We start from the raw sequence: 27,327 nt of genomic DNA on the forward strand, positions 1-27,327 counted from the left end.
TAATTATCCCAAAATATTAGAGCAAGCTTACTTGAAATTTGATCTTCTCAAAAGTATTACTATAGCTGCATTCCACTGGGTTCAATAAGTGAAATGACGGGGAGGGGCACACCGCTTACAGACCATGCTGTTGGCTATTACTGCTCTTCTCCCCTCCTGAGAGCCACTGCATTGAAATGTTATGTGTTGCTCACCTTTCCTTATGATATATTGTAACTTCACAAGACTGAAGATTTCAGTCTTGGATTTTCAGCTGCTAGAAGAAAACTGATTTCCCATCTATTCCCTTTTGAAACAGGTACTGTGTCTAAAGAAACCATTATCCTCTCATTTTTTCATGCTGGTGAAAGTCGCGATTCTCATAGATTATCCAGCAGACATTTACATACTCTTCGTAGCCAAAAATAGTATGGTTTTTGTTATGTAAATGATCTAATAAAGAATAGGCAACTACGTTTTCTGAATGCGTTTGCCTTGACCATCTCAGGGTAAAAACATAGGTCTGTTATTCTGTTGCAGAGGTCAGAAGTGGTGCTTAGATAGTGGGCTATGTTTTCTCTTTTATATATACTCAGGTCAATATTACCAAACGCAGGTTAACATTACCATACTCAGGTCAGTATTACAATACTCAAGTTAATACTGCCGACTGTTTCCTCTGGGGAAAAAAAATGGGTTAGATCATTCCCAAAACTGTTGTTATATGTTTTACACACAGATATATCTTAGGGATACATCTCATAGAAAGGGATGTGGTACCAGAAACAACACAGCTTATCTTAGACAACGGCTTAAATTCACTGGCATTACCTCTGTGTCATAGTAGACTTGCACAGTAGATTTTAAGTTGACTCTGGAGGTGTAACGATTCCCTCATGGATCTAGAAGAGGCAAGTGAATTCCCATGACCCCAGATATCTCTGGAGTTCCCAAAATACTGGTTCCTTGAGACAGATGTCCCAACACTGCGGAAGGACGCACGTGCAGTGTAGGTAAACTGAAAACATCCAATTGTGCCCACTTGCTTTCGAGGACAGAGTGATGCCTGAGAGGCTGCATTCGGATTCCCCTGGAGTGCGGCTGTTCCTCTGCTCACTTCTGCCACCTTCACATCGATCTCTGCAGGGGAATGATTTCAGTGGCCATTTAGACCAATTCCCGCGACAGCGCAGCCAAGATATCCACCCGCCATAATCTGCTCATTCTGTATAGACGGACTAGGGCTTTGCTCCAGGAATGCCAATCACATTGCAACCAACAGAAAACGTTCGGACTATCTGATGCTTCGTGAATGCCGGTCTCACATCCAGGGAACGAGAGAGGACAGTGCAAAGTTCGACCTGTCCCTTTGTAGTATTTCATTACAGCCCCATTTGAGACAATCGAGGGAAATTAAAAATAAAAATAAAACAAAGCAGAACAAAAGGCCCCAGTTGAAAGTATCGTGAGGATTGACTTGGATAGAAATGGCATGCAAAGCATAAGACATCTTAATAAAAGAATCAAAGTTATTTCAATGAAGCACATTTAAACTTTTGTTCTTCATCTTGCTTCCAAAGTAGCAAATCTTCCCATTTTACTTAAAATGTTAGTTAAAAAATATTTTCCATAATTTTTCATAAAATTAAAGATATGCATACTCTATAACCCAGAAATTCCAATTCTAATTCTGTATTTTAGAGAGACCCACGTAAAAGTATACATCTTGAATTATTTCTAAGAGCAAAAAAATGGAAATGGCCTAAGCATTTATTAATAAGAGAATGAATTTTTCACAAAATGAAATAATACACAGCATGAAAAAATGAAATAGCACCGCAATGAGATTCAACTTCATACTCTCTAGGATGGCTATCATGATAAAGACAGAAAATAAGAAACGTGTGCAAGAATGTGGGGAAGATAGAACTGTCATACATTGCTTATTTTAAAAAAGTAAAATGATCCAACCACTTTGGAAAAAGTTTTTGCATTCCTCAAAATATTTAACACAGAGTCACTGTCTGACCCCGCAAGTCCACTCCTACGTATATACCTAAGACAAATGAAAACATGTGTCCACACAAAATAACGTATACATGAACGTTAATAGCAGCATTGTTCATAATGGCCAGCAAGTGGAAACCATCCAAATATTCATCAGTGGATGAATGGATAAATTAAATGTTATATATTCCTATGGCAGAATATTATTTAGCAGATTGACAGATGCTACAGCATGGTTGAACCTTGAAAAAATTTGGTTAAGTTAAAGAAGAAGTCAGACACAAAAGGCCAGATAATGCATATGGCCATTTATTGGAAATGTTCTCAATACACATACGACACAGACAAAAAGTGGATGAGTGGCTGGTTGCTTATGATTTGCTGGAGGAAAGGGACAGTGAGAGTAATTGTTGCTGGGTACCTGTTTTCTTTTTGGGAGTAATGAAGATGTTCTAAAATTAAATTGTGGTGATGGCTGTGTAACCTTATGCACACAGTAAAAGTATATATTTTTAAAAGTATATATATATTTTTGCCATTAAAAGTAATGGCAAAAGCCACAATTGCTTTTGCACCAACCCAGTACTTTAAATGAGTGAATTATATGGTACATGAATTGTATCTCAATAAAGCTTTTTTTAAGTTACAAAATAACAAAATGAAGTAGAGGCAAAGTTAGCTACATGACTAATTCCTACAACATAATGTTGAATAAGAAAAAAAGAATACATGTAATATGAATCCAATTATATAAAGTTTAAGTGTATACCAAACAATACTACATATGCATTAAGGATCTACATACATATGTATAAGGATCTACATACATATGCATTAAGGATCTACATACATATGTCATTAAGGATCTATATACATATGTTATTAAGGATCTACATACATATGTTATTAAGGAGGGGCCCAAGGATATGGGAAGGAGAGTGTACTCCAGGACCATCCTACAGGGTTTTCCATTGTATTCGTGATATTTTATTTCTTAAGTTCAGTTAGGGATACAAGACGTTCATTATAATATGCTTTATGTCTTTTTAATATGTTGAGCTATTTCATAATCAAATAATAATCACCAAGAAGTACATGCATCCAGAAGGATCTGTTGAATTTTATTAAGGCTTGCTTTGCCCTGTTATTAACTTTTACTTTTATTCAGGTTTATGCCGAGTTGTAAAATGAAAGAAAAGTTACAGTCCCTATGATTTTTGGTTGCAACCTTAACATCCCTCTATAAAACAGAGAGGAAAGTAGCAAACATAATTCCACACTTGGCCCATAAAACATCAAAGCTTGAAGCTATTGTCACGATTCCCCTGTTGAGAATGGTTACTTAAAAATTCCTGTCTGATGCAGTCTTTTCTAAAATCCAAATATCGAGTCTTAAAAAAACCCTAATACATTGGTTAGCTTGTGGACCATTAGGATTATTGTGGTCCCTTCTTGCCCATTTATTTGTCCCAGTCCCCTGCTGTTCATGGCCTTGAGAGTGTTGAAATATTTGTTCTGTCTTAAACTGTCATACAATCACTTCATCATTTCTGTTCTAACCACATTTCCACTTTTGTAGATTACCTTACATTTCATATCTGAAATCCAAAGATAATATTGACACTTTTATGGGTATTATCATCCATTAAGCAATGTAATGAGTATGCTTTGTCTACATTAAGATAAGTCAACGTAAATCTATATATGCTGGATCTAAAACCAGATCTGTAGAATTTCTAAACAACCTCCTGCATCCATCTTCTAGGAAACCAAAATCTTGGCCAATTTGCTAACTTTTATAAAGGTGTTTTATCATCAAAGTATTTTAAGCCTGTTTTTCTGCACATTTTTCCTAATTTGCTGGCGTACAGAAAGACATCTTTTTTACCTAATAAAAATACAGTCTATATTGATAAACTGAATGTGTGAGTCTGTTCTATGTAGCTCTTGTCTCTTCTTTTTTGAGTCAAGTATTTAACATTTTAATTGGCCTGATAGAATTTGATCTTCACGGTCTCGGTGGTTATTATCTGGAATTTAGCTTCTAAGACCGCGGACATCTTGCCTGGATAACACTGAGAAAATGCCTAGGTCTTTTTGAGAATTACGGAAAGTCCAAGTGTGACGAAAGAGCTTTCTCTTTGGTGTGAAGGGTATATGTCACCACTTACCCAGGGCTGAACTCATAAACAGATCTGCATAACTGGGGTGGTTAAAATAATAAATGTTTACCAGGAAAATGTTTCATGATTGTTTGACTTCTGATTATTGGAAGACTCAAACAGAAGCTACCTAGGCCCTTGTAGAAATGCTGTTCAGATTACTTTATATAATACTAGTGACCTCAAGAGCCTAATAATGGTTTTTGCTCCTTCGTTTTTCTTGATCCAACTAATCCCTCAATTTCATAAAGAAACAGGAGCATACAGAGATCGTGACCCGTATACAAATAATTTGTCACTGTTTCCATCATGAGGGAATCTTCTTCCAATAAGGTTAGTCAGTGAATTGTTTGCTCTTTAATAAAATATTTATGTTATCAAGTCTAAAATGCCCTCAGTATTGCAATATTTAAAGGAATTTCTAAGTGAGTAATTGCCAGTGAGTGCCATGTAGGTTATTTTCCTTTAGCAATTACCTATTCTGTCAAAACTCTCTGAAAGCAAGAATCTCATGCTTCTCCCTCCCCTCCTCATCTTCTTGCTTCAAATCTCTTATCTCATTATGGTGAGAGAGGATGGAATCCATCTTGGGCATTGGTGAATTTTCTAGTTCATACCTTACCTGTCCTATTGCAATGGCGTCCAAGGTTCTCTGGCCTCACCTCCATTTCCCAGACCCTTCAAACCATGCTGCCTACCCTAAGCAGAATTGACTTCCAGATGCACAGATCTCAGGTTGTCAGCATGAGGACCCTTTAGTACCTTTGGTTCCAGTTCCCTCAGTGACAGGCAAGGCATTTCCCCAGCCCTACCTGGCCTCTCCTTCATTCAATAACTGTACCCTTCAGCTACTCAGATCCACCAGAATGGCTTCAAGATAATACATATATATATTCTGGGTTTAGTTTTTGTTTTTGTTTGCATATGCTATTTTTTTTGGTGGGGGAGGGGGGATTCCTTTTTTTTTTTTTTTTTTTAAGAAATGGGATCTCACAATTTTGCCAAGTCTGGTCTTGAACTCCTGGTCTCAAGTGATCCTCCCTCCTGAGCCTCCTGAGCCGCTGGGATTACAGGCATGCCATCACACCTGGCTTACATTCTGTTGTAGGCTGAATTATGCTCCCTCCCCCAAAAATGTTCATATCTAATCCCCAGAACTTGGAATGCATTACTCTCCATGTTAAAAGAGACTTAGCAGGGTTGATTAAGAATCTTGAGATGGGGAGATTTTCTGGGATTATCGAGGTGCCCTCACTGTGATCACAGGGTTGTTGAGAGAGGCACAAGGGTCAGAGAGAGAGAGGTGGTGTGATGACAAAAGCAGACAGTAAGTAGGAAATGTGACAGTAGAAGTTCTGAGAGAGCCGAATATGCTGCTGGCTTTGAAGACAGAGGAAGGGACCATGAGCCAAGGAAGCCAGGCAACCTCTAGAAGCAGGAAATGGCAATAAAATGGAATATACCTTTAATTCCTCCCAAATGAATTTCATCAGGAACATTTTCTTGCTATTAAATTGGGTGGCTAATTGCTAAACCGTTCATGGATGATCATAAATATGTCACCTTTCACAGATACAATAATAACAACAATAGCTATGTATGATGTCATAGCAACACTGCAAGGTCAGTTTTATCCCAGATTAGAAATAGTAAAGTAGAGGCACAAAAAGGATAAGCAAATTGCCCGAGTGAAAGTGTGTGTTGGAGCAAAGGTCTTAATTTTGGTTTACCTAAGTCTAGAGTGTTCATCTTTCAGCAAAACCATGCTGTCTCTGTGGCTCACTGATGCTGTGGGTGTTTATTCCAACCACCACTTCCTTTAGGAAGCTTTTCCCAGCACCCCCAGATGGATTTCTTCACCCGCTCCATTCAGCAGCTGCTGTGCCCAGTACAGCACTTCTGTTAGGCACTCCCAGTATTTTATTGCTGTAATAGTTACAATCAATTCCTTCACCTCATTCTTCAAGGCTGAGACAGCATTTATTTTTTCTTTATATTCCCTAGCCTCTAATTCAGTACCTGCAATGCCATAAGCAGACTAAAATGTGTGCTAGAAGAAAAATGGATGATAGAACGTTTTACGTTTTTGCAAAGTGTCATCCAAAAGCATGACCTATATGACATTCATTTTATAAAGGAACCTGGAGAATCAACAATCTTTCTCTATCCCTTTCTCTAATCCAAAGTAAACTTAAAGTAAATTGAACCCAAATGGAAAAGTCTACAGAACGAACACGCAGGGAGACTAACATATTGCCACCAGTCACTGTCGTCTGTGTCTGGGACTCTGAGATAACTTAGTCATAGTCCCTGTTCAACACAAGTGTGTGATCAAAATAAACAAAACTCAGAAAAAGATTTTTTTACATCTGCTTTTTTAAAATTAAGGTATAATTTACATACAGTGAGATGATCAGATCTTAAATGTGTTCTTCAATAAGTTTTGATGAATGCAAATCAAGACAGAATATTTCTCGAGTCCCAGAAACTCCTTCCTGCCCCTTTGCAGCTATTTCCACATCCTCTTGCAAAGTAATCACTGATTTGATTTTTATCACCGTGGATTACTCGTCTATGGTAGACTTTCATTTAAATTGAATCATATAGTGTCTCCTTTTTGCATCTGGTCTCTCTCGGTGAGATATCATTGAGATTCAACTATGGTTGCATGTATTCATAGCTCATGCTTTTTATTGCTGAGTTGGACTTGGTTTTATAAACATACCACAGTTTATGTTTACATTCTTCTGTTGATAGACACATCTACGTGGTTTCCAGGTTCTGGTTTGTATGAATAAAGGTGCTATGAACATTCTTGTCCAAGGCCTTTTGAGGATATATGTCCAAGGCCTTTTGAGTTCATTTATCTTGGATGATATATGCCTAGGAGTGGAATTGCTGGCAAATGTTGTAAACACCTGTCTGCATTTTTAACAGATGAGGTATATACTTTTACATTTTCAAATGTTAAATAGATATGTAAGTGATGATAACTGTACTGTGAAAGTTAGAATGTCGTCATAGTAGATTTAGTTACCACGTTTCTAGGGTCAAGTTCCCTTGAAGCAGAGGCTGAGACACGAATTCTTATGCAAGGAGTGAATTGAGGGAGTGCCCCAGCAGGAACATGTTAGGCAGAAAGGGAAGCAAGTAAAGCAAGGAATAGTTATGTAAAGATGCGGTTTCAGGTGAATTTCAGCCTCATTCTCATCCCACAGAAAGTTCTAGAGCATCTCATCTCAGGTAAGAGATCCAGGCCTTTGTATCTAAACATCAGTCAATCATTTGTTGAGGATAGCCCTGCTCCAGGGCTGTGGGGTTCGCAAGTAAGAAGTAACCTCCCAGGTACCTCTGGGATGAGGAGGCTCCTGGAGACTTGGGGGTGGAGGTCCAGGGAAAGTCCCTGGAGAGGAGAACAGCTGTGAGCCATTAACAGCCAGCACGCAGCACAAGGTACATGGGAGCATCCGCTTGGTAAAAGGGTCTGAGTGGCCTCCAACCACGTCCACTGTACCAGCTCAGCCACTAGGAGACATAAATTCTCTTCATATCACAATTTACTTGCATATGTCCAAGGTAGAACAATCCATGCAAAGAAACGCACTCAGACTTCACGCGTAAAGTTTCACCCTTCAGGGCCCAGATCCAGTGACTCCAGTAGACAGTTAGATATTTGCCCAGGCTTAAGATAAGACTAAAACTTGCATGACTTCTCAGTAAAGTTAAAAACCCAGCAGTAGCTGCCAGCATTGAACGTCTGCCCGGTGACTCTGCACTGCAGAGACAATGCAAGCTGAGATCCTCCAGCACTGACCTGGTTCCCTGTAATGGCTTCTCACCCTGTATCCTGGCAGGTCAGTCACTACTGAATACAGAGATTTGCAGGCATGGTAGGCAGATGAGGAAGCACGTGACAAAAGAGAAATTTATGTGCCTAATGAGTCTCATTTTGTAGTAAAACTGATCCCCTTCTCCATGACCCTGGTCTTTGGAGCAAGCAATGTCTTTTTTTTTAGAAACATTTTAATGCTAAATTGACAAAAAAAAAAAAAAAAAAAAAAAAAATGCAGACAAACCAGCAATGGTGAAGGGAGAAATAGGCAAGAGCCTTGGAATCTACCAGATGATCTTTTGACATAGTAGCTTTGCTTTCTGATGTGTTAATTGGAGAGCATATTAACCACTTGCCGAAAAGGAGAAGTGTCACTACAACATCAAATGCTTCCATGGCAACTCAATGTCAAGATGTCTTTCCATGACCCCCGCAGCACTTGGCACGAACAAAGCCCCATTCCAGCTTCTTGGTCTGAACTCCACTGTTCTGAAGGGTCTTATTCACAGCAGTACAAGGAGCTATTGTTCCACTTCTAAGAAATAAGATGGTGGTGGAATGGAGAGCTGTTATTGCAAACTCATCATAGTTTATTATTTCCATCAAAGGAAGAGAGGAAGTCCTCAGGCAGGCTTAGCTGAAATATTACAGGGGCTAAGAGGTGAACGTGAAAAACCTTTCATTTTAAGCGTGCAGCAGCTGCTGTGTACACTCAAAATATTATGAGGAGGAACTTGCCCAAGAACAACCATGAAATTGAGCAACATTTATTAATCTCTGGTTATTTCTCTGTGGTTGTTCAGAAGCAAGCCACTACAAGTTAATATTTAGGATCGTTCAAGGGGAATCGCCTCGTAAGTTGCAGTTCCTCCCTAGTTTCCCCCAAAGAATAAAAGCACAAGAAAAATCCAGGGTATTCATACACTGATAGAGACCGAGTTTCAAGAACTCTTAACTGGTTAAATTTTGACCATTCTCAAACTACTATGGCATTGATTTTGGCTATAAAAGCTATTCAATCCATTTGAAAACAGGTTCAAAGAATGTTTATGTCAGTAGCTAAACTAAGGTGAAAACAGGGAGAAATACTGAAAGTTCACTATTTCTCATATAATGCTCAGAAAAGAGAGTAAAACTGTTTGTGGATGCTGGAAAATACAGGGTAAGATGATAAGAAATGCTTCCGTTGGCTGACCCATTGAAAAACGTGTTAAGGCTGATTTTTTGTTTATAGTTATTTATCACTGGTATCAGGCTTTCATATCCCTGGCCCTGAATATCCACCCATTCCCTGCAAGATGAATCACAGCATGCAACAGAAATATTATTACATTTCTGACTCAACAGTAGCCACATGTTATGTAATTAAAGCCCAAATAGATTCTTCAGTGTGTCATTGTCAGTTTACTACCGGCAGTTAACCTATTGCAACAAAAGAAATCCATTTTGTTGTAAGTGACATTTTGAAAGAGAAATTGACTTTGAAAACAGATTTATTTAGCCTGCTAGAGCTTATCTTCAAGAACTTTGAACTCCCAAAACAAATTAGTTTAAGAATATAAACCATGGAGGATAGATGCATGTTAACATCCTCAGAGTCAAAAAACTATAAGCCTCTTCAAAACCTGGGTGAAAGATAGGTAGGCAAAAACACAAAAACACAGTTTTGGTGGTTCTGGCACATCAGAAGCTGAAGCTAGATTTTTTCAGCAACTAAAAATAGTAGGCACATCAATATAATAATGGTTACAACAATATTTATCTCTTCAGAATAATGTGGGATGATGCAAGAAGCAAAACCACTACTCAGTCCAAATATTCTTTGTATCATTCCTTTACCGCAACCAGTTCAGGGCTCCAGTTTTAAAAAATGAATATAGAAATATAAACACAAAGTGATATATTTAGAAACCTCTGTGTGGAAAGATTAATGATGATAGAGGTGTTTTCACCTGGAAAAGTGAAGCTAGAAAAATGCCCTCCTAACCACCCTTGGATATTTGAAGCACTATCACAAAGAAGACACCACGTGAATTTCCTGTATACTTGCAAAGAAACAAACAAAAAAGAAAATGTGAAAGTAGAGTTTGGGTAGAAATTACGCATATACTTTTTAATTTCAACGACTAGGGTGGGCTATCAAGGAAGAGGGTGGGATCCTAGAGATCTTTAAAAATGGCTAGATCGAAATCAAGCTGGATAGAAAACCATTTGAACCATCTTCCTTCAGTTCTGCTAAACATACAAAAAAAAATAAGAGAATTTTTGTGTTTGCCTTTACATTAGTAGCCCCGGCGTGTGGTTTAGGGCAATCTATCTTTGTGGGCAGATCTTCCACTTCCATTCCTTTTCCTCACAAAGACAGAAATGGGAAGTTTAAAAGATTACTGAAATAGTTAAGACATTTTTGCAATCGCAGAGAGAGATTCACATTTACTGTTCGAACGAAAATTATCATTGCAACGAATCAAATATAACCAAGAAAAATAACAATACCAACAAATGAAGGCAGTGTGAAGCCACTCAACACCGTGCTACTGGATTAATCATGTTGCTCTTTGAGAATGTAAAGCTTTTAATCATGTAGTGTTGCCTTCTTTGGTTTAAAATTCATGGGCACTTTACAGGTCTATTTGGACCCCAGAGCCCCTTCACTGTTCAGTAAGTACAATGAAAACCAGTTGAGAATAAAGAAGAAAAATTAATGTCAAACTGAATAAAGGAGCTGAAAAGGTCAAATTGTGTTCCTAGAGTCAAAGAATATGCCCACAGGTGGAGAAGACCATAGAAATCAAAATCCAATACAGTGCTTATGACCGCAAATTTGTGGAAGTAGCAAAATTGTCTGCAAATTGAGTTTCCAATAGTTCTGCATTACAAATCCATGATATGCATAAAGAATATTATTAATATATGTAAATGTATTTATAAGCCAGAATTTATTTATTTTTTTCTTGCAATCTAAACATCTTGAATTACCTATTCAATTATCTCTTCTCACGATCGTGCAGGGTAGGCTGCCTCAGAGACTCGTTGTCCACCCTGGACATAGAAACCTACCAGCAGGTATTAAAATGTTGCTATTTCGTGAGCACTCATTTTGTAGTTGAAAATAAAGTTAACAGAGTCCTAATATAATAAGGAAAATATTCTGTTTATTGAGTCCTGATTTCCATGCATCATAAATTAGTTTTAAAAGAAGGGTGATGCTATAATTTTACAAGTCACTTATTAATAAACGCTAGGATGTAGGAATGCTCCAGGAGATGGAATTAGAAACACCAAATTCTGGGTATTCTTAAATGTTAAGGTCCACAAAGAACTCATTTGGTAGAAGAAGGGCATAATGTTCTAAGAAAATGTTCCACAAAAACTACTATGCAAGCCTATCCCATACAATCATCAGAAGTGGAACGTCCAGGAATGAAGCCAAGGTCCCTGAAGCTTATAATAGGGTTTCACCTGCCGTGCCAGGGCCCGGTGAATATGAAGAGTCACAGACTTTCTCAGCAGGCTTCATCATTCTCACTGCCTGCAAAGCAGAGAAAAATCCTTCTATTGGCTCTGTTGCAGCCCTGGCTGGGTTTCCAGGTGTCTTAGCTTTTCTTTCTTTCATACTCATTTACTGGGTTTCCAAACCTACTCAACCTGAGAGTGCAAATTTCATTCTCTCCATTCATTGCCCCAACAACTTTAACCTCTCCCTGTTCCAGATGAAAAGTCCCAGTCAAGAAACAGCTACCGAATGTGCAGCGTTTGTCAGATTCCACTAGTCAGCTCAGTTCAGGTCGCGGGGCTGTGTTGGCTCTGTGTCTCTCAAGAGGAAGTAAGTCCGTGGGGGCAGGTTGTGAGTCAGTGCCCAGCATAGCATCAGGTGACCACATGCTGCTCCAGCTCCAGCCTATTAATGATCTCAAGCACTTCACACCATTTCTGCCCTTATGCTTAGTTGAAGAATCAAAGATGAGTCTCAAATTGGTAGGGGAAGTAGCAAACAAGGAAGGAGAGAAGGCCCTGCGATCACCTATCTCAGAAACCAGCAAGATTCTTATCTAAGGAGGATGGTTGTGTGCCTGTAAGAAAGAAGCTGGTTTAACGTTTAGCCTATTTTCAGGGTTTGGCTTGGTTTTGCATGCACATTCACACACACATACACGTACGTTCATGTACATACCACAGCATACATTTACAAGTCAAAGGCCCTCCAAAATAAGTCAGTTGGGAATCATGATGGAGATGTGAATAATAGAAGAAAAAATGAATATGCATCCCGGGCAATCCAAAAGGTCCCTGTTCATTTGAAAATGTTTTAAGATGTCAGGGCTGAAAGGCACCATGCTCTTTGAATAAATGAATTGGTCTCCTGGCGTTGTGTCTATGGAAGCTATAGTTATTACTACTCAAACAGCTGACTTTTTGTTTTAATTATGCAATAGAAACTGGAAAAATGTTTGGGGTCAACTTTCTATTTTAGTGACTGCCCATGTCAGTCGATGCTGTGAAAATTGACCACGCGTTTGTTTTGGAAAAAATAATCTATTCAAAATGCATTCCTGCATTTAGCTCTTTCCAAATAAAAGAAAGCATGTATGTGACTGTGCGAGAGTGCTCTCAGGTGTCAACACATGGAAATGGAGATGTTTTTAAGCACAAAAGGCCACAGGAATAGCTGCCAGGCTGATCATGACTATAAATCGGTGTTGAAATATTTCCTATAACTTAAAGAGTATGTAAACTGGAGTTGCTGAATTGGTCTCCCAAATTGCAAGGAGCTCCTTTATTTTTATCTGCAGGAGCAATATTATTCCCACTTTTGGATCTTGGAAACGTTCTCCCATGTGTGGGCTTATGCAAATGAGATTTTGCAAAGGTGCCTCTCTGCTCACACAAATACCAGTCCCCAATCTGCTGGAACACAGGGAATAAAAGCGCAATTTGGAATCAGAAGAAGGTCAGATAGAAATAAACCGAGCCTTTCCACTCACCAGGGGCATAGTCCATGCCATTTTCCAGCCAGTATTATCCTGAGCTTTTCAGAATGGCAGTGCATTGTAGCTTTTTACCATGAAAACAAACCCCATGATTCTTTGCACATCCTCATCACTAGCAAAATTCCTTTGACTAAATTGACTGCTCAAATTATGTGCCCCAAAGAGGCACAGATTCCAACAAGCACCCGTACCAGCCCTGTAGTCTTCTCTACCATTAAACAGTATGAAATGGATAAATCAGGCAAAACACCAGCCTAGAGGGAGAGACGTAGATATCCAGAAATTTACAATGAGCATCCCTGTAGTTCTACGAATTGCTTTCACCATTGACATTTTTAACAGTTTTATGGCAATATAATTGACATGCAATAAACTGTACATATTTACAGTGTACAGTTTAGTACTTTTTATCATGTGTAATCATCTGTGAAATCATCACAAGTTATCACCCCAAATTCTCCTCAGGTCCCCTTTCAATCTTCCCTCCCACGGCTCTGCATTCCCGACCCCATCCTATAATTTAGGACGTTGATCTGTAAAGCAGGCCAAGCAAGTTGTTCTGCCAGATACCCCACCTTATGGATTTGACTGACTGCTGCTTCATGGACCCTGTTAGCTTATTCCTCTGTCTTGCATGTTTCCATGAAAGGTACATTTCCATGACACGAATTTCTGATGGATTCATGGTAAGCACTTTGGGCTAAATATAGCATACCTATCTCACATTGCATCATGTCAAAGACACTTAATATCTTATTGACCCAACTATCTCTGTTTTCACTCTCTCTGATACTAGGTTTTATTTGTTGTTTTGTTATTCTTTGCTTTTGATTTATTTTGTTCTTAAAAGTTACATGTAGGCCAAGTGCAGTGGCTCATGCCTGTAATCCCAGCACTTTGGGTGGCCAAGATGGGGGAATCATTTGAGGTCAGGAGTTCGAGACCAGCCTAGCCAACATGTTGAAACCTTGTCTCTACAAAAATACAAAAATTAGTCAGGCATGGTGGTGTGTACCTGTAATCCCACCTACTCAGGAGGCTGAGGCAGGAAAATCGCTTGAACCCAAGAGACAGAGGTTGCGATGAGCTGAGATCATGCCACTACACTCCAGCCTGGGCAACAGAGTAAGACCCTGACACAAAAACAAACAAACAAAAAGTTACATATAAAAAAAAAAAATCTAGTTACACGACTGTGAATATCAGTTGGTTTGTCCTTAAGGGGGTTTTAACTTTATCACAAAATATTTTTATACCCACCCTCATTCACACCTTGCTGTGGAGAGAGGCAGCTCAGTAGTGGTTTGGTGGCAGGTGAGATTCTCAGGTTGAAAGCAATGTGGCCCTAGCTAATTGACTGTTCTTCTCTGAACTTCCATTTCTGTGCCTACAAAACAGAGATTAAAATGTCAGCCAAAACATCTGAAAGATTGGTTGTATAAATCAAAGGGAGAATATATGGGTTGATATTTTATGAAGAGTAAAGTCCTAGTCAAATAAAACGTTTTATTACGCTGATGTTTTTTGAGATAAGAAAGAATCCTAGAATTATACTGCACAGGTGGAAGAATTGAGACAGAGAGAGACCAGGTGACACTACAGAACTGGAGAGCAGATCATCAGCTTGGTTCCCACCTGACTGCATTGTCAAACGCTAACTGGCATCATTTTATTCCCAAACTATTCATAGTGCATTCTTTCTAAAGAAGATGTGCAGATTCGGATTCTAATATGTAATTTGCCATGACTTCCTGGGAGCCAGGACCCAAATGCATAAGGGGATAAAAGCCTACAGGTCTGTCATCTGCTATCACTCCCTAAATGCAATCTACAGACCACCCCAGGTGGATTAGTCATTTTCACAAAACATCCTGTGCTTTACTGACACTGCTTATGCTCCCTCTTCACGATATCTTCGTTTATATTCACAAGATATTATTCCCTATCCCTCTGAATCCTGGAGAATTTTAATTTCTTAAAGAGCTTACATACTTTTCATAGCATTATTCTTCTTGTGTTTGATTGCATGCTTCTTGTAGGAAGGGACTGAGTCTCTTATATGCCTGTTTTTTATTTTTATTTTTTAATATTTATTTATTTATTTATTTTGAGACTTAGTTTTGCTCTTGTCACTCAGGCTGGAGTGCAATGGCACAGTCTCAGCTCACTGCAATGTCTGCCTCACAGATTCAAGTGATTCTTCTGCCTCAGCCTCCCAAGTAGCTGGGATTACAGGCAAGCACCACCATGCCTGGCTAATTTTTGTATTTTTAGTAGAGACAGGGTTTCGCCATGTTGGTCTGGCTGGTCTCAAACTCCTGACCTCAGGTGACCCACCAACCACCTTGGCCTCCCCAAGTGCCAACATTACAGGTGTGAGCCATTGCGCCTGGCCTCTTACATGCTTTAAACATAGCATATGTCCAACATATATTTGTTGAATTAAATTAAACTGACTTTCAGCCCCAATCTGAGTTTCCAACAAGAGTCATAACACCTTTATGGATGGTCCAGTCCAGGTGCAAACATCAAACAAAACGTTAACACTTAACAGTTGATCAAGTTCTGTTAAAAAATTGACAAAATGAAAATAAAGTTATTCATACTTAACAATTAGACTTTTTTGAGATTTTATTTTTAGACCGGTTTTAGATTCACAACGAAATTGACACAAAGGTACAAACAGTTCTCATATATTCCTGCCCCCCACATTTGCATAGCCTCCCACATTATCAGCATCCCCAACCCAAGTGGGACATTAATTACGCTCAGTGAACCTAGATTGACACATCATTATCACCCAGAGTTCGTAGTTTACATAAGGACTCACTCTTGGTATTGTACATTCTATGGATGTGGACACATGTATAATGACATGTATTCATCATTATAATATGAGTGGTTTCACTGCCCTAAAAATCTGTGATCTGCCTATTCATCTGTCCCTCCCCTCTAACCCTTGACAACCACACTAATCTTTTTACTGTCTCCATAGTTTTGCCTTTTGCAGAATGTCATAGTTGAAATCATGCAGTCTATAGCCTTTTCAAATTGGCTCCTTTCACTTAGAATTATACACTTACACCAGTGCAATGGCTCATGCCTGTAACCCCAACACTGTTGGAGGCTGAGGCAGGTGGATCACTTGAGCTCAGAATTTGAGACCAGCCTAGGCAACATGGCAAAATCCCATCTCGACAAAAAATAGAAACATTAGCCAGGCACGGTGGCATGTACCTGTGGGCCCAGGCACTTGGGGGAGTAAGGTGGGAGGATTACCTGAGCCTGGGAGATTGAGGCGGCAATGAGCTGTGATTGCACCACTGCACTCCAGCCTGGGTGATACAGTGAGATCCTGTCTCGAAAGAAAAGAAAAGAATTATTTGTCTCAAAAAAACAAACAAAAAAAAGAATTATGCACTTAGGTTTTCTCCATCTCCTTCCATGGCTTGATAGCTCATTTCAGTACTAAATAGTTCTAAATAATTGTCTGGATGTCTCACAGTTTATCCATTCACCTACTGAAGGACATCTTGTTGCTTTTGACAATTGTGAATAAAGCTACTATAAACATTTGTGTGCAAGTTTCTGTGTAGACAAGTTTTCAGTTCCTTTGAGTAAATTCCAAGGACTATGATAGCTGGATCACACAGAAAAAAATGTGTGTAGTTTTGCAGGAAACCGTCAAAATATTTTCCCAAAAAAGCTATATTATGCCGCTTTCCCACCGGCAGTGAATGAGAGTTCCTGTTATTCACATCCTCACCAGCATTTGGTGTGGTCGGTATTCCGGATTTTGGCCATTCTAATAGGTGTACAGTCGTATCTCCTTGTTGGTTTAATTTACATTTTTCTGATGACTTATGATGTGGTGAATCTTTTCAAATGCTTATTTGCCATCTGTATGTCTTTTTTTTTTTTTTAATTGAGACAGAGTCTTGCTCTGTTGCCCAGGCTGGAGTGCAATGATGCAATCTCAGCTCACTGCAACCTCTGCCTCCTGGGTTCCAGTGATTCTCCTACCTCAGCCTCCTGAGTAGCTGGGATTACAGGCATGCGCTGCCACACTCAGCTAATTTTTATATTTTTAATAGAGACAGGCTTTCCCCATGTTGGCCAGGCTGGTCTTGAACTCCTGACCTCAAGTAATCCACCCACCTCGGCCTCCCGCAGTACTGGGATTACAGGCATGAGCCACCGCTCCCAGCCTGTATGTTTTCTTAAGTGAGGTGTCTGTTCAGGCATTTGGTCTGCTTTTTAATTGGATTGTTTTCTTACTGTTTAGTTTTAAGAGTTCTTTATATATTTTATATAGTAATCGCTTATCAGATGTGTCTTTCACAAATATTTATTGCCGTTCTGTGACTTGCCTTTTTATTCTCTTGACAGTGTCATTTACAGAGCAGAAATATTTAATTTCAAAGAAGCCCAGTTCATCTAGTATTATTTCATGGTTCCTGCCATTTGTGTCATACTCAAAAAGTCATTGTCAAATCCACGGTTATCTAGATTTTCTCCTTTGTTATCTTCTAGGAGTTTTATAGTCATCTAGATTTTCTTCTGTATTATCTTCTAGGAGATTCATAATTTTGCATTTTGCATTTAGGTCTTTGATCCATTTTGAGTTTTTTTCTGTGACAGGTATAATGTCTGTATCTAGATTCCTCTTTTTTTTTTTTAAATTGCATATGGATGTCTAGTTGGTCCAGCACAATTTGTTTAAAAGATTATGTCTTCTCCACCGCATTGCCTTTGCTCCATTGTCAAAAATCAGTTGGCTATGTTTATGTAGGTCTATTTATGAACTCTGTCTTCTGGTCTATTGGTCTCTTTGTTTATTATTTTACCAATACCATAGTCTTCTTTATTGTAGCTTTATAGTAAGTCTTGAACTTTGTAGTGTCAGTCTACAAACTTCATTCTCGTTCTTCAGTAATGTGTTGGCAATTCTGGGCCTTTTTACTACGTGTATAAACTTCAGAATCAGTTTGTCAATATCTACAAAATAACTTGCTGAGATTTTCATTGCGTTTGCCCAGAACCTATAAATCAAGTTGGGAATAACTGACTTGCCAATATTGAGTCTTCCTATCTATGAATATGGAATATCTCTTCATGTATTTAATTATTATTTGATTTCTTTCAACAGAGTTTTGTAGTTTTCCTCATATAGATCTTGTATGTATTTTGTTCGATTTATTCCTAAGCATGTTTTTTTGAGGGCCCTAATGTAAATGGTATTGTGTTTCTAATTTAAAATTCCACTTATTCATTGCCAGTATATAGGAAAATGATTGACTTCTCTCTATTCACTTTATATAACCTTGCCATAATAATCACTAACTAGTTTCAGGAGTTTGGGGTTCTGTTTTTGTTAATTTTTCAGATTTTGTACATAGACTACTATGTAATGTCCAAACAAAGTTGTCTTTGTTTCTCCTTTCTCAATCTGAATATATTTTCTTTTCTTATTGCACTAGCTGATATTTCCAGTACAATGTTGAAAAGCAGTGGTGACAGGGAATATCCTTGCCTTGTTCGTGATCTTAGTGAGATCTGCAGTAATAAACCCTTTTTCATTTCTGATACAGTAATTTGTATTTTCTCTCTTTTTTTCCTTGGTTGGGTTTACTAGGGCCTTACCAATTTTATTATCTCTTCAGAGAACCAGCTTTTGGTTTTGCTGATTTTCTTTATTGAGTTTCTGTTTTCAATTTCATTGACTTCTGCTCTAATTTTTATTATTTCTTTTATTCTAGTTACTTTGGATTTAATTTCCTCTTGTTTTCTTAGTTTCCTACAGTAGAAGCTGAGATAATTGATTTTAGATCTATCTTCTTCTCTAACATATGCATTCAATACTATAAATTCCCCTCATCAAAGAGTTGATTTCACTGCATCCCACACATTTTGATAAGCTGTGTTTCCATTTTCATTTGGCTCAAAATATTTTTTAAATTTCTCTTGGACCTATGTGTTTTACAGAAGTCTATTGTTTAATCTCCACATAGCTCGTGATTTTCCAGCTCTCTTTTATCATTGATTACTAATTTAACTCCACTGTGGCCTGACAGTAGACATTATGTGATTTCTGTCTTTGGATAATTGCTAAGCAGTGTTTTATCACTCAGAATATTGTGTGTCTTCATGAGTCTTCCACGTCAGCTTGAGAAGAATGTGTGTTCTGCTGCTCTTGGATCAAGAAATTTATAGTCATCTAGATTTTCTTCTGTATTATCTTCTAGGAGATTCATAATTTTGCATTTTGCATTTAGGTCTTTGATCTAATATAATGTCCATTATATCCAGTTGATTGACAGTATTGTTGAATTCAGCTTGTCCTTACTGATTGTATGCCTGCTGGATCTGTGAATTGTTGATAGAGGGGTATTAAAGTCTTTAACTATAATCATGGATTAATGTATTTCTCCTAGCAGTGCTATTGGTTTTGCCTGGTGTATTTTCATGCCCTGATTTTAGGCACCTACACATTAAGAACAATTGTCTTCTTAGATAATTGATCACTTTTCTATTAGTTAATGTCCTTCATTATCCTTGATAATTTTCCTTTGAAGTCTGTTCTTTTTGAAATTAATATAGCAACTCCTGCTTTCTTTTGATTAGTGTTAGCATGGTATATTGTTCTTTATCCACTTACTTTTAATCTGTATATATCTTTATGTTTAAAGTGAGATTCTTGTAGAAAACATGAAATTGAGTCTTGTTTTTTGATCCACTATAACAGTCTGTGTTTTCATCGCTGCATTTAGATCACTGGCATTCAAAATCATTATCAATATAATTGGATTGCTGTCTACCATATTTGTTACTGTTTCCTATTTGTTGCTGTTGTTCTTTGTTCCTACTTTTTCTTCTACTTCTTTTATGCATTTTGTGGGTTTAATTGAGGATTTGATATGACTCTATTTTCTCTCCTTTCTTAGAATATTATACTTTTTTTCTTACTTTCTTAGTGGTTGCCTTAGAGTCATTAATTTCAAAAAGAACAACTAATTCAAGCCCACTTTCAAATAACACTATGCCACTTCAAAGGCAGTGAGATTACCTTATAATAACAAAATAATCCTAATTCCTTTCTCCCATTCCTTGTACCATTGCTGTCATTTATTTCACTTATATGTATATAGAAGCATACACACACAGAGGTACATACATACACACAAACACACATACAAGCATACATAGCTGAAATCATTGTTGCTGTGATTTTGAACATACTGTTACCTGTTAGATAAAAAAATAAGTATAAATGTTTTTATTTTATCTTATTCTTTTCTGATGTGCTCCCTTTATTTATGTAGATCCGAGTTCTGACTTACGTTATTTTCTTTCTTTCTAAAGTAGTTCTTTTAACATCCCTTGCAAGAGAGATCTACTAGCAACACAATCCCTTAATTTTTACTTTCCTGAGAAAGTCCTTATTTCTCCCTCACTACTGAAAAATAACTTCATAGGGTATAGGAGTCTAGGTTGCTAGTTTCTTTCTCTCAACACCTTAACTATTTCACTCTCCTCTTTTTTTGCTTGCACGGTTTCTGAGAAGTCAGAGGTGAGTCTTTTTCCTTCCATAGATAAGCTGGGGTATCCCCCCCACCACCTTTGACTTTCAGAATTTTCTTCTTTATCTTTGATTTTATTTTGTTTGAAAATGAAAGGCCTAGGTGTAGTTCTCCTGGCATTTTTGTTGTTTAGTGTTCTCCGAGCTTCCTGGTTTGGTGTCTGACATTAATTTAGGGAATTTTTCAGCTATTGCTTCAAGTATTTCTTTTTCTCTTTCTTCCCTTTCTTATATTCTCGTTACACATTTTATGTCTTTTATTTTTAGTTTTCCTAGAGTTCTTAAATATTCTGTTTTTATTAGTCTTCATTCTCTTTGCTTTTCAGTTTTGGAGGTTTTTATTAAGATATCCTCAAACTCAGAGACTGTTTCCTCAGCCATGTCATGTCCACCAATAAGCCCATTAAAAGCTTTCTTCCATTTCTGTTACTGTGTTTTTGATCTGTGGCATGTCTTTCAGTTTCCTTCTTAGGATTTCCATCTCTTTTCTTACATTTTCCATCTGTCCTGGCATGCTATCTACTTTCTTACATAGATTCCTTAGCATATTAATCAGTTGTTTTAAATTCTCTCTCTGATAATTCCAACTTTCCAGCATGTTTGGTTCTAATGCTTACTGTATCTCTTCAAACTGTGATTTTGCCTTTTAGTATGACTTGTAATCTTTTCTTGGTAGCTAGAGATGATGTACTGGGAAGAGGAACTGCTATTGGTAGGCCTTTAATAATGTAGTGGTAAGGTGTAGGGGAAGCAGAAGCATTCTGTGGCCTTATAATTAGGTCTCAGTCTTTCAGTGAGTTTGTGCCTCTGGACTGTGAACTTTCCAAGTGTTTCTCATTTTATTTCTCCTTCCTTAGGTGAGACAGGATGACTGGAGTGGGCTAGAGTTGAGTTTTTCCCTTCTCCCACTGGAATGCCAGAGTGGGCTGGAACTGGGTATTTCCCAGTCCCATGGGGAAGGCCACACAGCTGGGTAGAGTTGAACTCTTTCCCTTTTCCTTGGTCAGTGAGGCTCTGATAAAACTCCAGCATGTTAGATCGTGGTTAACTAGCTTTTCCTAAGGGTGGACTTTGTTTAAAAGAACAGAGTGATCTGGTGTATTTCAAAAATGGTTCCTTGGCCCCTCTGCATGCCAGAAGCACTAAGAGATTTTTCTCTTATATGCACTGTGAGGACCTGGTCAAGCTCCTGCAGGTAAAATTCACAAAAGTGTGATGAGGTTCCCCTAGAGCTTTTGGTTCTCAGGCTTGTTCACACCAAGCCTCCAGAGCGTTGCCAGTTACAGTTCCAGTTTTCCTACCCCAGCACTGGTTCCCATGGAAGTTTCTGCTCCTGTATGTTCTGATTTTTTTGTGTGTCTGCCTATGATGTGTTTCCAATTAGGAGGGCAGAGATTTGTCCTGTGAACTTAACTTCTTTTACAGATCTAAGAAGAGCTGTTGTCCTGCGTTGTTTTACTTGTTGTTAGGATGCAGTGGCAGCTTCCAAGATGCCTAAGTATGGAACCAGAAACAGAAAGTACTCTTAGACTCTTAATAACTAGAAATGCCAAATTTAAATTTGGGGAATTAAATTAAACCTGTCTTTACAATCATTCATTATTCTAAGGGCTAGATGAACTAAATACTTAACCTTTAATTGCCTCCATTTATTAACAATATGAAGTCTTTTAATATGGTCCAAAAAAGCAGACCAGTTCAGCCCAGCTGCTCATGGTTTTACTTGACAGCTGTAAAATAATGAGGGCTATAGCAATGTATAGTCTGCAGAGAGAAATCAGCCAAGATTACTCTCTGGGGACATTAGACTATATAGTTACAGGATGTTAATAAAATACTTTGGAGGTTCACATCATTTACATAGAAACCAAGTAAGTACCACTTATACATTGGCTGAGTGGGTCTTACGGCTTGTGGACAGAGCCTTTGGCTGCAACCTTTTCTACTGGGTCATAGAATTTATGGCTGGTAAAAGGTCCAGCCATAAGCCCGTGAATTGAATGGTGATAGTAAAAACCAACAGACTCTTTTGGAAACGTAAAAGCAGTTCTGACTGTTGAGGTTTGGACTACAGGGCAACTAAAGCTTTGTATTTCTCTAAGATTCTCTGAGACTATCACAATCAAAATTATTTGGGCATTTATTGAAAAATGCACATCCCTGGGGCCCCAACACAGAATATTGAACCAGTATCTCTGGCGTGGAACCCAGAAATCAGAATACCTGCAAATTCCACTGAATGATTGTCAACACACGTTAAGATTTGAGATCCTCCATTAGTGTAGCCAAGCTCTCCTTGAAACAACATGCGGTAGTGCCACCCAGTGGTTTGTTCTCTACAACTGTGCTCTTTGCTTGGAAGCAGCCTCATGTTATTGCTTTTACGTGCTCAAAGATGGCTGACTCAGGCTTTGGGGGAATCCTAGCTGTTATCTGCTAAGCAATGAAACAAGTTGCCACAGGGTCAATTTGATTGAGTTGTTCAGTTGGCCAGAACAAGCCACTAATCAATGAGACTAGCCTGATTATTTAGGGCCATATGAACAATGGAATCAGATGAAGGCAGGTAATGCAATTGCCAGGAATTGACTTGTGACAGTCAATCTGGGTGACTTTTAAAAGACAATCACTTTATAACATGACCTAGTAAGTTACCATCTTTAGTGTATATGTATGACTCTGTCTGAGCAGACTACTGGTGCAAGCCTGTGGCAAAACTCTGCTTCTTTGGCATATTCTGACTACTCTACTCAGTTAGCTATCTAGCCATCTTTATAATCTTTTTCTCTTTATTGCCTGTAAAATTACTTTATAGGAGGTACTTATGGATCCCAACATCTAGCAAAAATTGTTTCCAAATTGTGTTTTAGGTTTGTTTGATTGTTTTAAGGTCAAGAAATTATGTCTGATATTTTAAGAAGTAAAACGAACATTTAAAATTGTTTTTGCCTTACTGTGACCATATTACAGCATCTATATTTCAGGCTGTAATCAGATTTGTCAGACAGTGAGCACGGGTGACTGCTAAAGTTCAATGATCTGGCTCTAAAGAATTATGCTATTTTGCAGCTGGTCTTTCCTGCCTGAAAGATGATGGTGGTATTTCCATGGAACAGCACTGCACATAGTACACATAGGAGTCTTGGTTACATAAACGTGGTTGACCATCTGCAGGGTTGATCTTTGATTCCAGCCCCACTGAAGTCGATGTGTTAGTGCATAATCCAAGGTCCCCACAATGTAGATATGCAGTGGCAGCCAAAAGGCCAGAAACTGCACCAAATACATCTCTGTAAGTGAAGGAGACTGACTGTCGATAGTGTTGAATTTTGCTTGTGATCAATCCATTAAAAACTGTTTACCTAAGCACACAGTATTCCCAGACCTTGGATAGGTGATTAAATACGGGGAGAGATCCCAGTTCCTGTTGACGGAGGAAGGTACAGGTCTCTGTTAGGATCCTTTTGGGATCTACTAGGGATCTGAGCATTTGAAGCCATTTAACCTGCACAGACGGCGTTTATGCTGCTACAATTAGGTCAAAATAAGATGAATCAATTACTCCATTCCAGAATACATATATAAGCAGTAGAACAGAATTTCTAAGTACCTAGCAAAGAGCAAATAAATCAAAACCAATATCCCCTCACATGACCAGGGGAATTGTGATTATGGTCCTGGAACAACTAAGCTAAAATAAAGGGATTTCAGGAGAGTTTTGTTTATCTCCACCCCCACTTTAGCATGTTGTCGTAAACAGCTAAAATAATATTTGTTTATTTATAAACTGATGGCTATGATTTATTGAGAATGGTGGGAGATGGTGCAGGATGATATATCTCCAACTTGAATACATCTTACTGACTGCTCTCTTCACAAAAAATAGGCAGTAGCCCCTGAGTAATGAGACTAAGGACAAAATGGTAAATTTTTTTATGTTTTGTTTTTTGTTTTTGTTTTTGTGACAAAGTCTCGATCTGTCTCCCAGGCTGGAGTGAAGTGATGTGATCTAGGCTCACTGCAACATCCGCCTCCCGGGTTCAAGCCATTCTCCTGCCTCAGCCTCCCGAGTAGCTGGGACTATAGGCACCTGCCACCATGCCCAGCTAATTTTTGTATTCTTAGAAGAGATGGGGTTTCACCATGATGGTCAGACTGATCTCAAACTCCTGGCCTCAAGTGATCCGCCCATCTCAGCTTCCCAAAGTGCTGGGATTACAGGTGTGAGCCACCATGCCTGGCCCTATGTGTTACTTTTAAAAAGTTTTTTATCATGAAAAAATTTGAACATACCCAAAAGCACACCAGGATAATGAACCCTCATACATCCATCATTTAGTTTCCACAATTATCAGCACAATATTGACATTTCAAAATAAAACTGTTACTTATATTACTCTTTTAAATGTATTCAGCAGATACACGGTACATGGTGATACACATTACTGTCCATTGAAAAATACAGGATAAATACAAGAATGTTACATTATTTTCTCCTTCATCTTCGAATGGTAATCTCTGGTATAGTTGGATGCTTTAGTTACTGCACTGAACGTTGTGTGAATGTGTGTGAATATCTTGTTCCAGGCAGAGTTTTTCCCTCTTTATTAAAATACTGACATATTATACATACAGAAGAGCATATAAAATGTATATTTACGGTTAAAGAATAATGATACATTAATACTGATTTAACCACTACCAGATCACAAATCATTAGCATTCTAGAATCCACATGCTATCCAACCCCCCGAAAACATACGCAAAAACCCGGTATCATGATTCGTATGTATGTGTGTGTGTGAACAAATCAAAAAATGTATATATACTGCAGAGTTTGGGGGTCTCCAAGACCACCCCCACTTCTGACATCAGTTGCAAGTTTAGGGATCCCCAAGACTACCTTCAGGTTTGACAGTTTTCTAGAAAGATGACAAAACTCACAAAAGGCCTCATACTCAACAGTTTTGGTTTATCAAAGTGAAAGGATGCAGATTAAAATGAGCCAAGGGGAGGGGCACATGGGGCAAGATCCAGGACTGTTCTAAGTGCCAGGCTTCTAGTAATCCTCTCCCACTGGAGTTTTGCAGACAGTGCTTTCTTCTCCTAGAAACATGATGTATGACCGTTTGTATGCTGTGGGCCAACCACAGAAGCCCACCAAGCTTGTTGTCCAGAGTTCTTATTGGAGCTCAGTTACATAAACACGGTTGACCATATGCAAGGCTGACCTTTGTCTCCAGCTTCACAAAAAATCAATTGGATAGTGCATGGCCCAAGGCCCCTAACATAAATCACAGTGTTAGCATAGCCTATCTGGTGCAGCCCAAGGGACCCGGGTAAACAGTGACACTCATATCAAAAAGGACACTCCAAGGACTTAGCCATGATTTCCCAGGGCCGAGGGAAAAGGCCAGAGCTCTCTTTTAGCAAGGTTAATTGTTTACTACATATATATGAATAGGTATGTTTATGTGTTTATATCTTTTCGTTAAAAATATAGTTTGGTTGTGTCAATTTTTCAACTTCATATAAATGCTTAAGTATCATTTGTGTAAGTCACACAAATATGTAGACCTTTTTAGCTTCATGTAAATTCCTCATGTAAATAATAATTAGATATGTACTTAAATATTTTGATTTGCTTCTCTCAAGAGTTTTTATTTATTCTGTATTGAATTAATGATCTAGATATTCTTATCAAATATTAAGAATAAAATCTTATTATCAGGTGAAGAGTAGAACTGATGATTATCTAAAGTACAGCAATGAATTCAGCCTAGGTCTTCCAGCACAGACAGCTAAGGACTCCATTTATTCATGTTTATACCCCTCGTAGTCTGCTGTGAGTGACCTACGGGCCCCAGGACAAAATATAGTTCTTTATATTTTAATGGTCTGAAGAGTTAGCATTCACCAATCTTATCGATTAGCATCAGTTGTTAGGATCTCATCACATTATCTGCCCCAAACCTCCAACCGAGATGAAATCAATGACTGTCCAGGTCAGGGGTTAGTACACTTTTCTAAAAGGACCAGGTTGTAAATATTTTAAGATGTGCAGGTCATACCCTCTCCATTCCAAGTACTCACCTGCTGCCCTCATAGCATGGAAGGAGCCACAGACTATATATAAATAAGTGCATATGGCTGTGCTCCAGAAAACCTTCATTGGTGCACAATGAAATTTTAATTTCATATAATTTTCACATGCCATGAAATCGTGCTGTTCTTTTAATTTTTTTTTTTTTTTTTTTTTTGAGATGGAGTCTTGCTCTGTCCCCCAGGCTGGAGTGCAGTGGCACAATCTCGGCTCACTACAAGCTCCGCCTCCCGGGTTCACGCCATTCTCCTGCCTCAGCCTCCCTAGTAGCTGGGACTACAGGTGCCCACCACCACACCCGGCTAATTTTTTTGTATTTTTAATAGAGACGGGGTTTCACTGTGTTAGCCAGGATGGTCTCGATCTCCTGACCTCGTGATCCACCCGCCTCAGCCTCCCAAAGTCTTTTGATTTTTTTTAACCATTTAAAAAAGTAAAAACGGTTCTTAGCTCACAAGTCATACGCTAACAGGCTAGATTTGGCCCATGGGCTACAGTTTGCCAAGCCCTGGTCTAGGTTCATGAATTCAAGGATTCTAGAATGAAGTTTGGATTTTTCATTTATAATAGAATATTCCTCACAGCTCCTAATTCATCAGTCTTACACCACTGACAACCATGAAAATGAATTGTAACTCATTCAAAACCCATTTTGGAACCAAGTTTGTTTGTAT

At 38.4% G+C, this 27,327-nt stretch overlaps 1 protein-coding gene across 1 annotated transcript in view; it reads left to right on the forward strand.

The window, feature by feature from the left end:
* Window positions 1-27,327, forward strand: part of CELF2 (CUGBP Elav-like family member 2) — an 866,615-nt gene that overhangs the window by 187,878 nt on the left and 651,410 nt on the right. The window lies entirely within an intron of this gene.

The sequence above is a fragment of the Chlorocebus sabaeus genome, chromosome 9, assembly GCF_047675955.1.
Source record: "Chlorocebus sabaeus isolate Y175 chromosome 9, mChlSab1.0.hap1, whole genome shotgun sequence".
NCBI classification, from domain to species: Eukaryota; Metazoa; Chordata; class Mammalia; order Primates; family Cercopithecidae; genus Chlorocebus; species Chlorocebus sabaeus.